Here is a 20,398-nt window from a genome sequence, read left to right as displayed (position 1 = left end):
AAAAAGCTAAGCAAGATTGGGTTTGGCTAGTACTTGAATGGGAGACCATTAGGAAATACCAAGTGTTGTAGGCAACAACAACAACAAAACAACAACATCCTGAAAGCAAATAGAGGAGTAAATTTAAAAAACCCACAAAGACCACCTTACTTATAGAGAAGAAAAGATAAGAATTACATCTGCCTTTTCAGAAATTATGCAAGCCGGAAGACAGTAGGGTGAAATATTTAAAGTGTTTAACAAACAAACAAACAAACAAACAAACAAAAAAAAAAAACTACTAACCTAGAATTCCGTACCCTGTGAAATTATCCTTCAAAAATAAAGGAGAAATAAGACAAAAATTGATCATTTAAGGATGCAGAGAAAAGAGAACTCTTATACATTGTTGGTGGGAATGTAAACTAGTACATCCACTATGGAAAATACTATGGAGATTTCACAAAAAACTAAAATAGAGTCCATTTGGTCCAGCAATCCCACTATTGGGTATCTCCTCAAAGGAAAAGAAATCAATATATCAAAGGGTTACCTGTACTTACACATTTATTGCAGCACTATTCCTAATAGCAAAGATATCAACCTATGTGTCTATCAACTAATGAATGCATCAAGGAAAGTGGTACAGATATACATATATCAACAGATGTACATGTATATATACATACACATATATATGTGTGTATATGTGTGTATGTATACACACATACACAACAAAATACTATTCAACCATAAAAATAGTGAACTCATGTCATTTGCAGCAACATGGTTGGAAATGGAGGTCATTCTCTTAAGTGAAATAAGCCAGGCACAAAAAGACAAAATATTGCATGTTCTCACTAATATGTGGGAGCTAAAAAATTTGATCACATAAAGGTAGAAACTGGAAAGATAGATAAGTGGGGGAGGACAAAGAGAAGTGAGTTAAAGGTTAAAAACATACTGTTAGAATAAATAAATTCAATGTTTGATAACAGAGTAGAGTGACTATAGTTACACAAAAATGTATTGTACTCAGGTGCTGAACACCTTAAAACCCTGATTTGATCACTACACGTTATAAACACATAACAGAATTTCACATAACAACATAAATGTGTACAAATAAAAATAATAAAGACAACTTTGAAAGTCAAAAATTATAATAAAAATAAAAATTGAAAACTGAAAAACAAATAGAAACAAAGAAAAGGGACAACAAGTAAAAAAACAGTAACAAATATGTAGATACTAGTCCAACTATATCAATAATCACTTTGAATGCCAGTGGTCTAAATGCACCAATTAAAAGTCAGAGATTGCCTGTAATCCCAGCACTTTGCGAGGCCGAGGCGGGTGAAACATGAGGTCAGGAGTTTGAAATCAGCCTCACTCAGCCTGACCAACATGGTGAAACCCCGTGTCTACTAAAATTAGCCGGGCATGGTGGCATGTGCCTGTAATCCCAGCTACTCAGGAGGCTGAGGCAGGCAAATTGCTTGAACACGGGAGGTAGAGGTTGCAGTGAGCCAAGATCGCACCACTGCATTCCAGCCTAGGCAACAGAGTGAGACTCTGTCTCAAAAAAAAAAAAAAAAATTAAAAGTCAGAGATTGTCAGAGTGAATCAAGAAACAAGAACCAACCATGTGTTGTCTATTAGAAACTCACTTGAAATATAAAAACACATACAGATTTAAAGTATACTGATTTCAGACAGGATAGACTTTAGATCAAGGAAATTTATCAGGGATAAAGATAATCATTATATAATGATAAAGGCATCAATTCTCCAAGAAGATATAACAATCCTTAATGTGTATGTGCCTAACAACGGAGTATACATGAGCCAAAATCTGATAGAACTTTAGTGAAAAAAAGATAAACCCACTAATAGTGAGAGACTTCAACATCCCTCTATAAGAAATGTACAGATCCAGCAAGCAGAAATCAGTAAGAATACAGTTTTACTCAACAACTCCATCAAACAGCTGGATATATCAGACATGTATAGCCTACTTCATCCAACAGCAGCCTAATACACATTCTTCTCAAGATCACATGGAACATTCACAAAGATAAATCATATTCTGGGTGATAAAATACACCTTAACAAATTTAAAGGAATAGAAATTATGCATTGTCTGTTTTCCAAGCACAATATAATTAAAGTGGAAACCAATAACAGAAAAAGAGCTGGAAAAATCCCAAAATACTTGGAGATTAAACAACACGCTTCTAAACAATACACAGATCAATGAAGAAATCTTGAGAGAAACTTAAAAATACTTTGAACTAAATGAAAATGAAAACTTAACGTCAAAATTTTGCAAGATGCAGTGAAAGCAGTGCTTAAGATAAATTTAAAGCACTGAATGCATAAATTAAAAAAACTAAAAATAAAAAATTAATTACCTAAACATCCACCTTAGAAAACTAGAAAAAGAAGGGCAAATTAAATTCAAAGTAACCAGAAAAGAGTAATAAAAAATAGAACAGAGATCAATGAAGTTGAAAACAGAAAATCAATAGAGAAAATTAATAAAACCAAGAGCTATAATAGTTCTTTGGAAAGATGAATAAAATTGATAAACTTCTAGCCAGGCTAAGAAAAACATGAGAAGATACAAATTATTAATATCAGAAATGAAAGATGGCACATCATTAAACAGCCCATGGACATTAAAAGCATAATAAAGAATACAATAAAAAACTCTACTCCCCAAAATTTGATAACCTATATAAAATGAACCATTTATTTGAAAGACACTATCTGCCAAAATTCACAGAATCTGAAGAGCAAATAGATTCAAAAATCCTCAACAAAATATCAGCAAATCTGATCTAATAATGTGTTTAAAAAATTATACATCATGACCAAGTGAGATTTATTCCAGGTATGCAAGGCTGATTCAACACTGGAAAATCAACTAATGTGACCCATCACATCAACAAGCTAAAAAAAAAAAAGTCACATGATTATATCAATAGATTCAGAAAAAGCATTTGACAAAATTCAACACCCATTAATGATTTTTTAAAAAATCCTCAATAAACTGGGAATAGAGGGGAATTTCCTCAAATTGATCAAGGATATCTACGAAAAACTGGAAGTCCTAGCTGAGCATTCAAGAGAAAATCAAAGGCATCCAAATAGGAAAAGAGAAATTCAAACTCTCTCTCTTGCTTACAATATGATTCTTAAAGACTCTTCCAAAAGGATCCTGAAACTAATAAACAATGTTAAGAAATTTTCAGGATATCCAATCATTTTACAAAAATCAGTAGCATTTCTATAAACCAATAATGTTCAAGCTGAGAGCCAAATCAAGAACACAATCCCATTCACAACAGCTGCAAAATAAAATAAAGTAAAATAAAATACCTAGGAATACATGTAACCAAAGAGGTGAAAGATCTCTACAAGGAGAACTACAAGACACTGCTGAAAGAATTCACAGATGACAGAAACATATGGAAAAGCTTTCCATGCTCATGGTTTGGAAGAATCAATATCATTAAAATAGCTATACTGCCCAAAGCAATCTACAGATTCAATGTTATTTCTATCAAACTATCACCATCATTTTTCACAGAACTAGAAAAAATTAGCCAAAGCAACTCTAAGCAAAAAGCACAAAGCCTGTAGCATCACATTACCCAACTTCAAATTATACTATAAGGCTACAGTAACCAAAATAGTATGGTACTATAGAAGAACAGACACATAGACCAATGGAACAGAATAGAGAGCTCAGAAATAAAGCTGTACACCTACAGTCATCTGATATTTAACAAAGGTGACAAAAATAAGCAATGGGAAAGGGACTCTCTATTCAGTAAAGGTGCAGGATAGCTGGCTAACCACATGCAGAAGAATGAAACTAGACCCCCTACCTTTTATCATATACAAAAATTAATTCAAGATGGATGAAAGATTTAAATGTAAGACCTCAAACTATAAGAATCCTAGAAGAGGCGAAAAGCGACGGTGCAGCACGGTGCGGCGCAGCTCCTGCTTGCCTTTCCCCTGGCTGGGCGAAAGGTGTCTATGGGTCATCCGCTGCCGCCGCCGCTACCGCCACCGCCACCGCCACCGCCACTGCCGCCGGGTGCTGTCTCTATGGCGAGGAGGAGGAGCGCGAGCTCAGCGACACAAGTACAAAGGTATAAAGGATAAAATATTTTATGAAACAAATCTTCAATCAAGTATAACATTTTGATGCTTGGCATCTAGACTCCCTTGTGCCCTCACTATGCCAGCGGCAACTGTAGATCATAGCCAAAGAATTTGTGAAGTTTGGGCTTGCAACTTGGATGAAGAGATGAAGAAAATTCGTCAAGTTATCCGAAAATATAATTACGTTGCTATGGACACCGAGTTTCCAAGTGTGGTTGCAAAACCCATTGGAGAATTCAGGAGCAATGCTAATTATCAATACCAACTATTGCGGTGTAATGTAGACTTGTTAAAGATAATTCAGCTAGGACTGACATTTATGAATGAGCAAGGAGAATACCCTCCAGGAACTTCAACTTGGCAGTTTAATTTTAAATTTAATTTGACGTAAGTGGGAAATAACTGTATAACCCAGACTTTTTTTTTTTCTTTAATCTTAGGAATTGATTTTCCTCAAGTATAGTGACATGCTAAGTGAATTTGGTGTAGTTATCCTGGAAATATATAAAACGTAACATTTCAAAAGCATGGTTTTCTTTTTTACTATGGGACCAAAAAAAAATACTTTGATGTTAAAGATGTTATATTTAAAATATGACTGCAACTTTTTTTGTATTTGGAAAACTTTGGGTATTGAAAGTACTTCTGATAGAAAAAATAATCTTACCACATTAGTTTTACTTTCAAAAATTTTGTGTGCAATTTGAAATATAGCCTTTTATAATATTTATCCTTATTGTAAAGATTTTTATTGCAGCCATATTCCAGTTTATGAGTAGATTACATGTCAAATGCAGTAAGATGTTTTCTGGAACCTTGGGTACGTTTTCCTTTCAAGTCAGTATTATATAATCATTATGTTGCCACTTCAGCCCACAAAAGCTCTCTTAATTTACGTATAGGAGAAGTAGTAGTATCCTTTAACCTGGTGTTTATCATATGTCAGAATCTGCATTCTAACTCAAGCGCTGGGTCTCCACCCAGTTTCCTTAGTTATAGTATTTCTATATTATTAGTAGAAGTAGTCTTGATAGCTAAGGGAAGTTTTAGAGTGTTTTTGGAGAAGGGCAGATTATTTGCAAACTGTAAGTTGGGTAAATAAAATATTTAATACATTCTAATTAAAAAAACAAAAGAATCCTAGGAGAAAACCTGGGAAACACCATATTGGACATTAGCCTAGGGAAAAAACTTGTGACTAAGTCCTCGAAAACAATTGCAACAACAACAAAAGTTGACAAGTGGAATGCAATTAAACTAAAGAGCTTCTGCACAGCCAAAGAAACTATCACAAGAGTAAATAGATAACCTACAGAATGGGAGGAAATACTCACAGACTATGTGTCAGATAAAGGTCTAATATTCAGACTCTATAAGGAACTTAAATAATTGAACAAGGAAAAAACAATCCCAGTTAAAAATGGGTGGAATACATGAACAGATACTTCTCAAAAAGAGACATAAAAGTGGCCAACAGACATATGAAAAAATGCTCCGCACCATTAATCATCAGAGAAATGCAAATCAAAACCATAATGAGATACCATCTCATACCAGTCAGGATGGCTACTATTAAAAGGTCAAAAAGCAACAGATGCTGGTGAGGCTGTGAAGAAAAGAGAAAGCTTATACACTATTGGTGGGAATGTAAATTAGTTCAGCCACTGCAGAAAGCATTTTGAAGATTTCTCAAAGAACTTAAAATTTGACTCGGGAATCCTATTACTGGGTATATATCAAAAAAATAAATAAATTGTTCTAGCAAAAAGACACATGCACTCATATGTTTATCACAGCACTATTCACAATAGCAAAGACATGGAATCAACCTAGGTGCTCATCAACAGTGGATTGGATAAAGAAACTGTGATACATATACACCATGGAATACTACACAGCCATAAAAAAGGAACAAAATTATGACCTTTGCAGCAATATGAATGCAGCTGAAGGCCATTATCCTTAGCAAATTAACTCAAGAACAGAAAATCAAATACCACATGTTCTCACTTATAAGTGGGAGCTAAACTGTGGGTACTCATGGACATAATGATTGCAACAATAGACACTGGGAACCGCTGGGGAGAGAGAGAGGGATGGGGACAAAGATAGAAAAAATAACTATTGGCTACTATGTTCAGTACCTGGGCAATAATATAACCATGTAACAAACCTGCAAATGTACCCCTCTACATCTAAATTAAAGTTGAAATGATTTTTTAAAATGATATACATACAAGAAACCTACAGCTAACATCATACTTAATAATTAGATATTTGAAGTTTTCCGGCTAATAGGAACAAGGTAAGAATATCCCCTCACTATCACTTTTCAACGTCACACTGGAAGTCCTAGGAAATGCAATATGACCCAGAAAAAAGCAAATAAAATGCCCACTAATAAATGGAGACAATCATAAAATTATAAAATATTTTCCTTTTCAACAGCACAAACAGGCTCCAGTATCATAACAAGAGGGTACTTTTCAACAGCGCAAAAGGACTTCGGTGTCATAACAAGAGGGTACAACTTAGAGAGCTGCAAGACACAAACTCTACTTAGATACAGTTCTTATAGGAATTTCCTCAATTTGATCTACAAAAACAAAAACAAAACAGAAAGCTAACTTCATACTTAATGGAAACTGGACACTTCCCACTACAATTTTGAAGAAGGCCATGTTGTCCCCTCCCACTATTCCTATTCAACATCCTACTGGAGGTCCTAGCTAATGCAATAAAACAATAAAAAGACATAAAAGGTATACAGATTGGGAAGAATAAATAAAACCCTTTGTTCTTAGATGAATGATCATCTATGTAGAAAATCTGAAAGAATCAACAAAAACACTCCTGGAACTAATAAGCAATTACAGCAGGGGTGTGGAATACAAGGTTAATACACGAAAGTCAAACCCTTTTCTATATACCAGTAATAAAGAAGTGGAATTTGAAGTTTAAAAGAGAATACCACTTACATTAGCATCCAAGAAATGAATTTCTTAGGTACAAATCTCACAAAATATGTACAGGATCTATATGAGGAAAACTACAAAACTATTGATTAAAGAAATCAAAACAGAATTAAATAAATGAAGAAAATTTCATGTTCATGAATGGAAAGACTTAACATTGTCAAGATGTCAGTTCTTCCCAACTTAATCTACAGATTCAAGGCAATCCCAGTCAAAATCTCAGCAAATCATTTTGTGGATACCAACAAACAAATTTTAGAGTTTATTTGCAGAGGCAAAAGACTCAGAATTGCTGATACAATATTGGAGAAGAACAAAGTTGGAGGACTACCACAAGCTGACTTCAAGACTTATTGTAAAGCTACAGTATTCAATGTAATGTAGTATTGGTGAAGTCTTTCAACAAATGGTGCTTGAACAATTTGCCACGTAGATACAAAAAAACAAGAACCTAGATACAACCTCATTTATTGCTGGTGGGGATGCAAAATGGTACAACTACTCTGAGAGTTTGGCAGTTTCTTACATAGCTACATATCCTCTCATCATACCGTGCAGCAATCATACTCCTTTGTATTTATCAAAGGAATTGAAAACTTATGTTCTATAGAAAATCCTTCATATGGATGTTTATGTCAGCCTTATTCATAATTGCCAAAACTTGGAAGCAACCAAGGTGTCATTCAGCAGGTGAGCGGATACACTGTGGTACTTCTAGACAATGGAATATTATTCAACAATAAAAAGATAGCAATCAAGCTTTGAAAACATGAAGGAAACATGAATCCATATTACCAAGTGACAGAAATCAATCTGAAAAGGTCATATACTGGACGATTCAAACTATATGACATTCCAGAGAAAGCAAAACTATGGAGACAGTAGAAAGATCAGGATTGCCCAGGATTAGGAAGGAAGGTGGGATGAATACGTGGAGCATAGAGGATTTTTAGTGTAGTAAAACTACTCTGTATAATACTGTGATGGTGAATACATGTCATTATACGTTTGTTCAAACACAGAGAATGTACAATATCAAGAGTGAACTCTGATGTAAACTATGAAGTCTGGGTGACAATGATGTGTCAATCTAGGTTCATCAATTGTAACAAATGTACCACTCTCTTGGGGGATATTAATAACAAGAGAGTAGAGGCAAGAAGTATATGGGAAATCTCTGTACCTTCCTCTTAATTCCGCTGTGAATCAAAAATTGCTCTAAAAAATAAAGTCTTTGAAACAAATAAGAAATGATCTGTGAAGCCACAAAAAGGCAATGAAGGAAACTTAATTGCATTTTTTCTAAGTGAAATAAGCCAGTCTGAACAGGTTATATATTATATGATTCCTATTATATGACATTCTGTAAAGCACAAATAAAAAAAATTCTGTAAAACACAGATCAAGAAAAGGTCAATCTTTGCCAGGGGTTCAGGCAGAGGAGAAGGTAGTTAAATAGGAAAAACACAGATTTTTGAAGTACTGAAACTATTCCATATGACACTGTAATGATTGGTACATGACACTATTTATAAAAATCCATAGCAATTTACAGTATAAACAAACAGTGAAGGCTAATGTATACAAATTTTCATGAAGTTATTTAGGAAGTCAGGATATCCCAGTATGGAATGCAGAATATGATAAAACAATCTAACTGTATTACAAAAGTATAAAACAACCTCACTGAATGGGGAAGAGAAGAAGGGTGCTGACCTAAGTAACTCTAGAAATGAGTGGAGTCTGCAGTTCCAAAGACAAAACAAACTGAACATAAACTGATAAAGTTGTTTCCCACTGAGGTACAGGTTAACAACTCTGAAACAGCTGTAGAGCCATGCATCACTTAACAAAGGGAATATATTCTGAGAAATGCTTCATTAGATGATTTCATCATTATGTGAACATCATAGTGCATACTTACACAAACCTATGATGTACAGCTTCCTACACACCAAGGCTATGTGGTATATATAGCCTATTGCTCCTAGGCTACAAAACTGTACAGCATGATATTGTACTGAATACTGTAGGCAACTGTAATACAATGGTAAGTATTTTTGCATCTAAACATATCCAAACAGAAAAGGCACAGTACAAATACAGCATGAAAGATTAAAAATGGGCCGGGTGCGGTGGCTCAAGCCTGTAATCCCAGCACTTTGGGAGGCCGAGGCGGTTGGATCACCTGAGGTCAGGAGTTTGAGACCAGCCTGGCCAACATGGTGAAATCCCATCTCCACTAAAAATATAAAAAATTAGCCAGGTGTCGTGGCAGGCACCTGTAATCCCAGCTACTTAGGAGGCCAAGGCAGGAGAATCGCTTGAACCCGGGAGGAAGAGGTTGCAGTGAGCCAAGATCGCACCATTGCATTCCAGCCTGGGCGACAAGAGTGAGACTCTGAAAAAAAAAAATCAAAAGTGGTATACCTGTATAGAACACTTAATATGAATGGAGCTCACAAGACTGGAAGTTGCTCTACATGAGTCAGTGAGTGGGCAGTGAGTAAATGTAAAGGCCTAGAATATTTGTGTACGCTACTGTATAGTTTATAAACACTATACATTTAGGTTACACAAAATTTATAAAAACATTTTTTCTTTCTTCAATAATAAAATTAACCTTAGCTTATTGCAACATTTTTACTTTATATACTTTTTAATTTTAAAAAAATTTTGACACTTTTGTGTAACACTGAAAACACAAATACATAGTAACACTATAAAAAATTTCTTTAATTATATCCTGATTCTATAAGCTTTTATCTATTAATTTTTTTTTTACCTTTTAAACCTTTTTATTAAAAATGAAGACACAAACACACACATTAGTCTAGGCCTACACAGGGTCAGCATCATCAATATCACTGTTTTCCACCTCCATATTTTGTCCCACTGAAAGGTCTCAAGGGCTATAACACTCATGAAGCTGTCATCTCCTATAATAAAAATGCCTTCTTCTTTTTTTCCTTTTAATAGAGATGGGGCCTTGCTATGTTGCTCAGGCCAGTCTCAAACTCCTGGCTTCAAGTGATCCTCCCACTTCAGCCTCCCACATTGCAGAGATAACAGGCATGAGCCACTGGGCCTGGCCAAACCTTGGCAATGCTGTAATTCCCAATGTCAGGGAACGGACCTCGTGGGAGGTGGTTGAATCATGGGGCAGATTCCCTGCTTGCTGTTCTAATGATAGTAAGTTCTCACAAGAACTGATGGTTTAAAAGTGGGTGGCACTTCACCCTTCACTTTCTCTTTCTCCTGCCACCAAGTGAAGACATGCTTGCTTTCCCTTTGCCCTTCTGCCATGATTGTACATTTCCTGAGGCCTGCCAGCCATGGTTCTTTTTCAGCCTGTAGAACTGTGAGTCAATATAAACCTCTTTTCTTCATAAATTATCCAGTCTCAAGTAGTTCTTTATAGCAGTGTGAGAATGAACTGATACACAGGGGCTGCCAGGAAGTTCTCTGAAATGCCTTCAGGGCCTTTTTCTTATCGTCTTGGCTATTATTACTTGCCTTCCTTTTAATTATACAAATTTTGGCAGCTGGCTTGAATTCCTCCCCAGAAAATGCATTTTTCTTTTCTACCACATGGCCAGGCTGCAAATTTTCCAAACTTTTGCACTTTGCTTCCCTTCTAAATATAAGTTCCAGTTTTGCATAGGGTGTTAGAAGCAGCCAGGCTACATCTTGAATGCTTTGCTGCTTAGAAATTTCTTCCACCAAATACCCTAAATCATTGCTCTCAAGTTCAAAGTTTCACAGATTACTAGAACAGGGGCACAATGCCTCTAACCTCTTTGCTAATGCATAACTAAAGTGACGTTTGCTCCAGTTCCCAATAAGTTTTTCATCTCTATCTGAGACTCCTCAGCCTGAACTTTATTGTCTATATCACTATCAGCATTTTGGTCACAACAATTTAACAAGTCTCTAGGAAGTTCCAAACTTTCCCTCATCTTCCTGTCTTCTTTTGAGCTTTACACACTCTTCCAACTGCTGCCCGTTACCCACTTCCAAAGTTCTTCCAAGTTTTCAGGTATCTTTATAGTAATGACCCACAACTAGGTAGCAATTTTCTTTTTTTTTTTATTAATTAATTAATTAATTTTTTTATTATTATTATACTTTAGGTTTTAGGGTACATGTGCGCAATGTGCAGGTTAGTTACATATGTATACATGTGCCATGCTGGTGCACTGCACCCACTAACTCATCATCTAGCATTAGGTATATCTCCCAATGCTATCCCTCCCCCCACCCCACAACAGTCCCCAGAGTGTGATGTTCCCCTTCCTGTGTCCATGTGTTCTCATTGTTCAATTCCCACCTATGAGTGAGAATATGCGGTGTTTGGTTTCTTATTCTTGCAATAGTTTACTGAGAATGATGATTTCCAATTTCATCCATGTCCCTACAAAGGACATGAACTCATCATTTTTTATGGCTGCATAGTATTCCATGGTGTATATGTGCCTCATTTTCTTAATCCAGTCTATCATTGATGGACATTTGGGTTGGTTCCAAGTCTTTGCTATTGTGAATAATGCCGCAATAAACATACGTGTGCATGTGTCTTTATAGCAGCATGATTTATAGTCCTTTGGGTATATACCCAGTAATGGGATGGCTGGGTCAAACGGTATTTCTAGTTCTAGATCCCTGAGGAATCGCCACACTGACTTCCACAAGGGTTGAACTAGTTTACAGTCCCACCAACAGTGTAAAAGTGTTCCTATTTCTCCACATCCTCTCCAGCACCTGTTGTTTCCTGACTTTTTAATGATTGCCATTCTAACTGGTGTGAGATGGTATCTCATTGTGGTTTTGATTTGCATTTCTCTGATGGCCAGTGATGGTGAGCATTTTTTCATATGTTTTTTAGGTATTGATGGGACATATCTCAAAATAATAAGAACTATCTATGACAAACCCACAGCCAATATCATACTGAATGGACAAAAACTGGAAGCATTCCCTTTGTAAACTGGCACAAGACAGGGATGCCCTCTCTCACCAATCCTATTCAACATAGTGTTGGAAGCTCTGGCCAGGGCAATTAGGCAGGAGAAGGAAATAAAGGGTATTCAATTAGGAAAAGAGGAAGTCAAATTGTCCCTGTTTGCAGACATGATTGTATATCTAGAAAACCCCATTGTCTCAGCCCAAAATCTCCTTAAGCTGATAAGCAACTTCAGCAAAGTCTCAGGATACAAAATCAATGTGCAAAAATCACAAGCATTCTTATACACCAATAACAGACAGAGAGCCAAATCATGAGTGAACTCCCATTCACAATTGCTTCAAAGAGAATAAAATACCTAGGAATCCAACTTACAAGGGATGTGAAGGACCTCTTCAAGGAGAACTACAAACCACTGCTCAATGAAATAAAAGAGGATACAAACAAATGGAAGAACATTCCATGCTCATGGGTAGGAAGAATAAATATTGTGAAAATGGCCATACTGCCCAAGGTAATTTATAGATTCAATACCATCCCCATCAAGCTACCAATGACTTTCTTCACAGAATTGGAAAAAACTACTTTAAAGTTCATATAGAACCAAAAAAGAGCCCGCATCACCAAGTCAATCCTAAGCCAAAAGAACAAACCTGGAGGCATCACGCTACCTGACTTCAAACTATACTACAAGGCTACAGTAACCAAAACAGCATGGTACTGGTACCAAAACAGAGATATAGATCAATGGAACAGAACAGAGCCCTCAGAAATAACGCCGCATATCTACAACTATCTGATCTTTGACAAACCTGACAAAAACAAGCAATGGGGAAAGGATTCCCTATTTAATAAATGGTGCTGGGAAAACTGGCTAGCCATATGGAGAAAGCTGAAACTGGATCCCTTCCTTACACCTTATACAAAAATCAATTCAAGATGGATTAAAGACTTAAATGTTAGACCTAAAACCATAAAAACCCTACAAGAAAACCTAGGCATTACCATTCAGGACATAGGCATGGGCAAGGACTTCATGTCTAAAACACCAAAAGCAATGGCAACAAAAGCCAAAATTGACAAATGGGATCTAATTAAACTAAAGAGCTTCTGCACAGCAAAAGAAACTACCATCAGAGTGAACAGGCAACCTACAAAATGGGAGAAAATTTTCGCAACCTACTCATCTGACAAAGGGCTAATATCCAGAATCTACAATGAACTCCAACAAATTTACAAGAAAAAAACAAACAACCCCATCAAAAAGTGGTCAAAGGGCATGAACAGACACTTCTCAAAAGAAGACATTTATGCAATTTTCTACATTAGTTTGTTCTTGCACTGCTATAAAGTAATACCCAAGACTTGGTAATTTATAAAGAAAAGCGTTTTTACTGGCTCACAGTTCTGCAGGCTGGACAGGAAGCCCGCTGGCTTCTGGGGAAGCCTCAGGAAACTCCCAATCATGGCAGAGGTGAAGAGGAAGCAGACATGTCTTACACGGCTAGAGCAGGAGGAAAGAAGGTGGAGGGGGGAGGCTTTTAAACAACCACATGTCGTGAGAACTCACACATTATCACAAGAACAGTAAGCGCAAAATCTGCCCCCATGATCCAATTAGCTCCCACCAGGCCCCACCTCAAACACTGAGGATTACAATTCTACATGAGATTTGGGCAAGGACACATGGCATGATTTGGGTCTGTGTTCCTGCCCAAATCTCATGTCGAATTGTAATCCCCAATGTTGGAGGTGGGGCCTGATGGGAAGTGATTGGATCATAGAGGTTGTTTCTCATGGTTTAACACCATCCCCCTTGGAGATGAAGTTGCAATAGTGAGTTCCCACAAGATCTGGTTGTTTAAAAGTATGTAGCACCTTTCACTCCCTTCTCTTCTTCCTGCTCTGGCCATGTAAGACATGCCTGCTTCCCCTTCACCTTCTGCCATGATTGAAAGTTTCCTGAAGCCTCCCAAGAAGCCATCATGCTTCCTGTACAGCCTGTGGAACTGTGAAATTAAACCCCTTTTCTTTATAAATTACCCAGCCTTGGGCATTTTTTTATTGCAGTGCAAGAACAGACTAATACAAATGCCTTTATCTCGAATAATTCCTGAAGGCTCTGCCCTAGGCTGTTTTACAATTAACTTTTTTCTTTTAATAAGTAGAAGGTGTATGCTGTCATACAGTGATAAATAGTACAGTATAATAAATACACAAACTAATAACATAGTCACCTTTCAAGTATGTACTGTGCATAATTGTATGTGCTATAATATTATACAACTGGCAGAGCAGTAGGTTTGTTTACACCAGCATCATCACAAACACGAGTAATGCATCAAGCTACATTATAATGGCTACAACATCAGTAGGCAGTAGGAATTTTTCAGCTCCATCATAAACTTACAGGACCCCTGTTGCATATGTGGTCCATCATTGACCAAAATGCAGCACATGACTGCACAAGCATACTGGAATAGAACAAATAAATAAATCAGTGATGGATAGTGGGAGCCAGGTTTCTCACAGTTGGAGTGGGAATTTACAGGTAAGCAAGGTGAGGAGGCTAGAATGGTCCATATGAGAATGGATTAGAGACATTAGTAGTAATTCATGTTTTAGCTCAGTGTAGAGTTGATTACATATAGAAATGTTATAATCTGTGTATGTATTCAGATTAGTATACCCAGATATATTACTTTGTTTTATAAGCTGAGAGAGCCTAGAAGCAAAATGCCCAGAGTATATCTAGCACACAAATTTTGTCTTCCAATACCATTCTCTAACAAGAGGAACCAGAGCTTCTTGGAGAAATGGCTAATTCTAGGACTGGGATAAAAAAATATAGATGATGAGCCTAGGGCATCTTGAAGTGCCAGAAAGTAAGGAAGTGCTAAAAAACAAGCAAGCAGGTAAACATGTCGCAATAATAGGAATATGTCAAAGGAACACAGGAACCACCTGAGGAGCTCCCAATAGCCAAAGCTAGAACAATTTGAGCAAGAAAATAAAGTACTACTGGGTTATAACTCAAAGTATAAAACAAATATCCAAGAGTTCATACTGAATAAATAAATAATTGAATAAGTAAGCACACATGGGAGGAAGGACAAATCTCCCTTGCAGAAGAATTCCAAATAATTTATATAAATGTCCCACTCTCACATCACACACTGCGGCCTGTTGGGGGGTCGGGGGCAAGGGGAGGGAGAGCATTAGGACAAATAACTAATGCATTCGGGGCTTAAAACCTAGATGATGGGTTTATGGGTGTGGCAAACCACCACGGCACAGGTATACCTATGTAACAAACCTGCATGTTCTGCACATGTATCCCAGAACTTAAAGTAAAATAAAATAAAATAAATAAATGTTCCACTCTCAAGGAGGTAAAGCATAACTCCCGCCTCATTACATATGGGCTGCACAGTGACTTCCTTTCAAAGACTACAGTATAGAAAGGAGGAGGGAAAAGGTTAACTTTACCTTAGAGAAACATGGCAAACACTACCTCAGTCAGGTGATCAAGGTCAACATCAGTAATCACAAATCATGTTGATAATTTGTGCTCTTAAAATGATGTGATGAAAATGGCACTTTCTGTGATCTTCTTCCTAAAAATCTCATAACCCCAGAATAATGAGAAAAATATTAGCAAATTCCAATGAAAAATCATTCTACAAAAGTCCTCACCAGTACTCCTCAAATTCTCAAGTACATCAAAAACTATATATATATATATATATATATATACACATATATATATGAGAAAATATTACTGCCATGGGGAACCTAAGGAAGTAGATTATAACGTGGTATCTTGGCTAGATCTCAGAACAAAAAAGACATTAAATAAAAACTAAGGAAATCTGAGTAAAGTTTGAATGTGCATTAATAATAGTGCATCAATACTAGTTTATAAATTAAAACATATACCAACATTATAAGGAAAATTCAGTGTGAGGTATATGGAAACCTCTGTACCATCTTCACAAATTTTCTGTAAATCTAATACTGCTCTAAAATAAAAATATATTTCAAAAAAGTTAATAAAATTATGTTGTATAACTGGACATCTGCTAAGAAGGTAGATTCTAGGTACTTTTACCATGCACACAAAAAAAGTAACTATATATGATGACGGATATGTTAATCGGCTTGACTGTAGTAATCTTTTAACGATGTACAATGGCACCCCCTTATCCTTGAGGGATATGTTCCAAGATCCCCAGTGGGAGCCTGGTACATTAGATAGTGCCAAGCACTATATATAACATGTCTTTTCAATCTGATAATCAAGACAGTTATTAAATGCCACACAGGTGGATAGCATTTACAACAAAGATGTGCTGGACAAAGGGACAATTCAGTTCCGGGGCAAGACAGAGAAGGACAGCACAAAATTTTATGCTACCAAAACAGAATGCAATTTAAAACTTAAGTATTATTTCTGGAATTTTCTGCTTGATGTTTTTAGACTGTGGGTAACTGAAACTGTGTAAAGTGAAACCGAGGATAAGGGGGGACTACTATATATGTACTTCAAAACATCATGTTGAACATCTTAAATATATACAACTTTAATATTAAAAAGTTAATGAAAAACTATCTGAATTTCTATGAGGCTGTAACACAAAGGGTTTACATCCTTCTTACATGAAAGTTTGACTCCTTACACTAAACAAAGAACTCTGACCTTCTGAGAGACTGCTTGAAGACAAAGGAACATGGAATGGCTAGCGAAGAAGAAAGTCAAATCCGAAGTTATATCCTTACCTCCAGTTGCAGAAGCAAGTATAGTAAAATGTCTTCATTGATATATCATACACTAATTTTATCTTAACTACATCCTCTCTCTTTGCACTCTTTTGCAGCACAACTAATAAATTTGGTGCCCTGTTGGTAATGAACATTACCACTTAATCCTTGCGTTGCAGAATACTGACATATGGTTGTAATAGCACTGAAAGAAGAACTGAGATCACCTAATTAGATTGCCCTCTTTTAGACAGGAAGGGTGTGTTTATATTATTATGAATATTTACAGTGGAATAATTTTTGGAGTTTACATTTGGGAAGATAGACGTACATGGCTATTTGGTAGCCAAAAGCATGATTGTAGTACACATATATTTGAGCTTTAGCAGCCTGACTATTCCCATGATTCCCAAAAGCCCAAATGACTGTAGTCCCTCTGCCACTGGGTGTGGTCTTCAGTTTTGGGAATTAGATAAAAAGATGTGAGGTACCTGAAGGTAAGATCAATGAAACAGCAACAATGACAATAGAGGCAGTGGCGGGGGTGGGAGGGGGCAGTAGAAGCATCAGTAGTGGCAGAGATTTTACTCTTTAGCTCCATGTATAGACAGGCATTATCCTTTATTGAGCTTAGTTCACCAACTCTATCCAAATACTATTATCTATCCACTAACCTTCTAATCAATTCCACTTCTGCTTTATGAGAATTTAACAACAGCAAAGAAACCCAACAACTCTATTTACTCTGTTATCATAAAAATATAAATATGTATCATATATACATATATGGTGTATACATATATGGAAAAATAATGCCTGACATACACAGCAAATATCAAGGAAAGATACTTGAGTTTCACATGTGGTTACTTTGCACGTTTTAAAAACCCTAAAGATATGTACTTGTTACATAGCAAATCTCCTTTTTTCCTTTATCCGAACATCTCACTTGTCTGCCTGAACTGTGTGCCAGTGTTCTACACCCCATCCTGACCAGAAACGCATTTGCAGAGATATAAGTTGTCAACTCTGTGTACTCCTGAGTATGCGAGTTTCCTCTAAATATTCTTTCTAGTTTACATTATAACACCTTTATCTTGTTTCCTTTCTGAATTAAAGGGGAAAAAGAGACTAAATAATCTCAGTTGACATAACCTGTCTGCTTGACAAATTATTTCTCAGGAAAATTAATGATCCCTCCAGTCATAGGCAAGCTACTCTTCTTTTATAGTGATAGAATGAATGAACAATAGATGCTTTCTAAGCAATACTTGATAAATTTATGTGTTTACAGAGCATATTTTATAACACTTACTCATGAGGTTCCACTTCTAATTGTATTATCTATAGTAGGATATAAATTGATCAAGGTTCAACAAAGTTGAATATTCACATTAGAGATGGTTCATTCACACACACCCATGATACCTATTAACACAAGAAATTGTTTACAATCTATTATACATAAAACCAGTATCAAATTTTCTCAAGTTAAGCATGGCACCAGCAGTACTGCCTTTCACAGACTGATTCAATTAAAATAGAAAAAAGAAAAAAAAGAAAGTGAAAATGAAGTGAAAGAATCAAGTGGCGGCTGGGCACGGTGGCTCACACCTGTAATCCCAGCAATTTGGGAGGCCGAGGCTTGAGGTCAGGAGTTTGAGAGCAGCCTGGCCAACATGGTGAAACCCCATTTCTACTAAAAAATACAAAAATGATCTGGGTGTGGTAGTGCACTCCTGTAATCCCAGCTACTTGAGAGGCTGAGGCAAGAGAATTGTTTGAGCCTGGGAGCAGAGGTTGCAGTGAGCTGAGATTGAACCATTGCACTCCAGCCTGGGCATTAGAGCGAGACTCTGTCTCAAAAAAAAAGAAAAGAAAAAGAAAAAAGAATTGCGTGGCATTGCATCTTTCTGTGGGGTTAGGTACAAAAACCCACGCATAAGACAAAAATTATGTAGTCTAATTACCCTAAAAATTCCTTAAGTAATACACAAAGTGTAGTGCAGATTGCAGTGCTCAGCTACATAAATTGAAATCCACACAGCACTTGCAGCAAGTGTTTGATTTCAGTGAAGCAATGACAGGCAGTGGTGGTTGAGAGTGGTGTCTGTTTAAAATTTTACTTCTATCATTTCATAGTTGTGAATTCTTGACATGTTGCTTTATCTTTCTTTTTCCTAAAGTGCTGAAGAGGAACAAAAGCCATCTAACAGAGTAAAGGTACAATTAAATGAGTAAAGTCTTATAACATACTTAGGATTCCTGGCTGTATTAGTCCATTTTCATACTGCTATAAAGAAAAACCCGAGACTGGGTAATTTATAAAGGAAAGAAGTTTAATTGACTCACAGTTATGCATGGCTGAGGAGGCCTCAAGAAACTTACAATCATGGGGGGAAGGTGAAGGAGAAGTAAGTAGCTTCTTCACAAGGCAGCAGGAGAGACAGACAGAGTGAAGGGAGAAGAGCCCCTTATTAAACCATCAGATCTCATGAGAACTCACTCACTATCATGAGAACAGCATGGGGAAAACTGCCCCCATGATCCAATTACCTTCTACCATGTCCCTCCCTCAATACCTGGGGATTATAATTCAAGATGAGATTTGGGTAGGAACACAGAACCAAACCATATCATTCCACTCCTGGCCCCTCCTAAATCTCATGTCCCTTTCACATTTCAAAACCAATCATGCCATCCCAACAGTCCCCCAAAGTCTTAACTCATTCCAGCACTAACCCAAAAGTCCAAATCCAAAGTCTCATATGAGACAGGCAAGTCCCTTCCATCTATGAGCCTGTAAAATCAAATGCAAGTTAGTTACTTCCAAGAAACAATAGAGTACAGGCATTGGGTAAATGTTCCCATTCCAAATAAGAGAAATTGGCCAAAACAAAGGGGCTACAGCCCCCATGCAAGTCCTAAATCCAGCAGAGCAGTCATTAAATCTTAAAGTTCCAAAATAATCTCCTTTCACTCCATGTCTTATATCCAGGGCATGCTAATGCAAAGGGTAGACTCCCATGGCCTTGGGCAGCTTCTTCATGGGCTGGTGTTGAGTGCCTGCGGCTTTTCCAGGAACACAGTGCAAGCTGTGGGTGGATCTACCATTCTGGGGTCTAGAGGACAGTGGCCCTCTTCTCAGAGCTGCACAGGGCAGTGTCCCAGTAGGGACTCTTTGTGGGGGCTCCAACCCCACATTTCCCTTCCACACTGCACTAGCAGAGGTTCTCCATGAGGGTTCCACTCCTGCAGCAGACTTCTGTCTGGACATCCAGGTATTTCCATACATCCTCTGAAATCCAGGTAGAGGTTCCCAAACCATAATTCTTGAATTCTGTACACCTGGAGGCCCAATACCCTGTGGAAGCTGTCAAGGCTTGAGGCTTGCACCCTCTGAAGCAATGGCCTGAACTGCATCTTGGCCCTGTTTAGCCCCAGCTAGAGCTGGAGCAGCTGGATGCAGGGCAACAAGTGCTGAGGCTGCACAAAGTAGCAGGGCCTTGGGTCCTGCTCAGGAAACCATTTTTACCTCTCA

At 37.1% G+C, this 20,398-nt stretch overlaps 1 protein-coding gene across 1 annotated transcript in view; it reads right to left on the bottom strand.

The window, feature by feature from the left end:
• CENPC (centromere protein C) overlaps nucleotides 1-20,398 on the bottom strand; it is a 121,631-nt gene that overhangs the window by 7,251 nt on the left and 93,982 nt on the right. The gene's annotated exons all lie outside the window — the stretch shown is intronic.

Source organism: Pongo abelii, chromosome 3 (genome assembly GCF_028885655.2).
Source record: "Pongo abelii isolate AG06213 chromosome 3, NHGRI_mPonAbe1-v2.0_pri, whole genome shotgun sequence".
In the NCBI taxonomy this organism is placed as follows: Eukaryota; Metazoa; Chordata; class Mammalia; order Primates; family Hominidae; genus Pongo; species Pongo abelii.
Note: the sequence above shows the minus strand (reverse complement) of the source record. Positions and strands in the feature narration are given on the sequence as shown.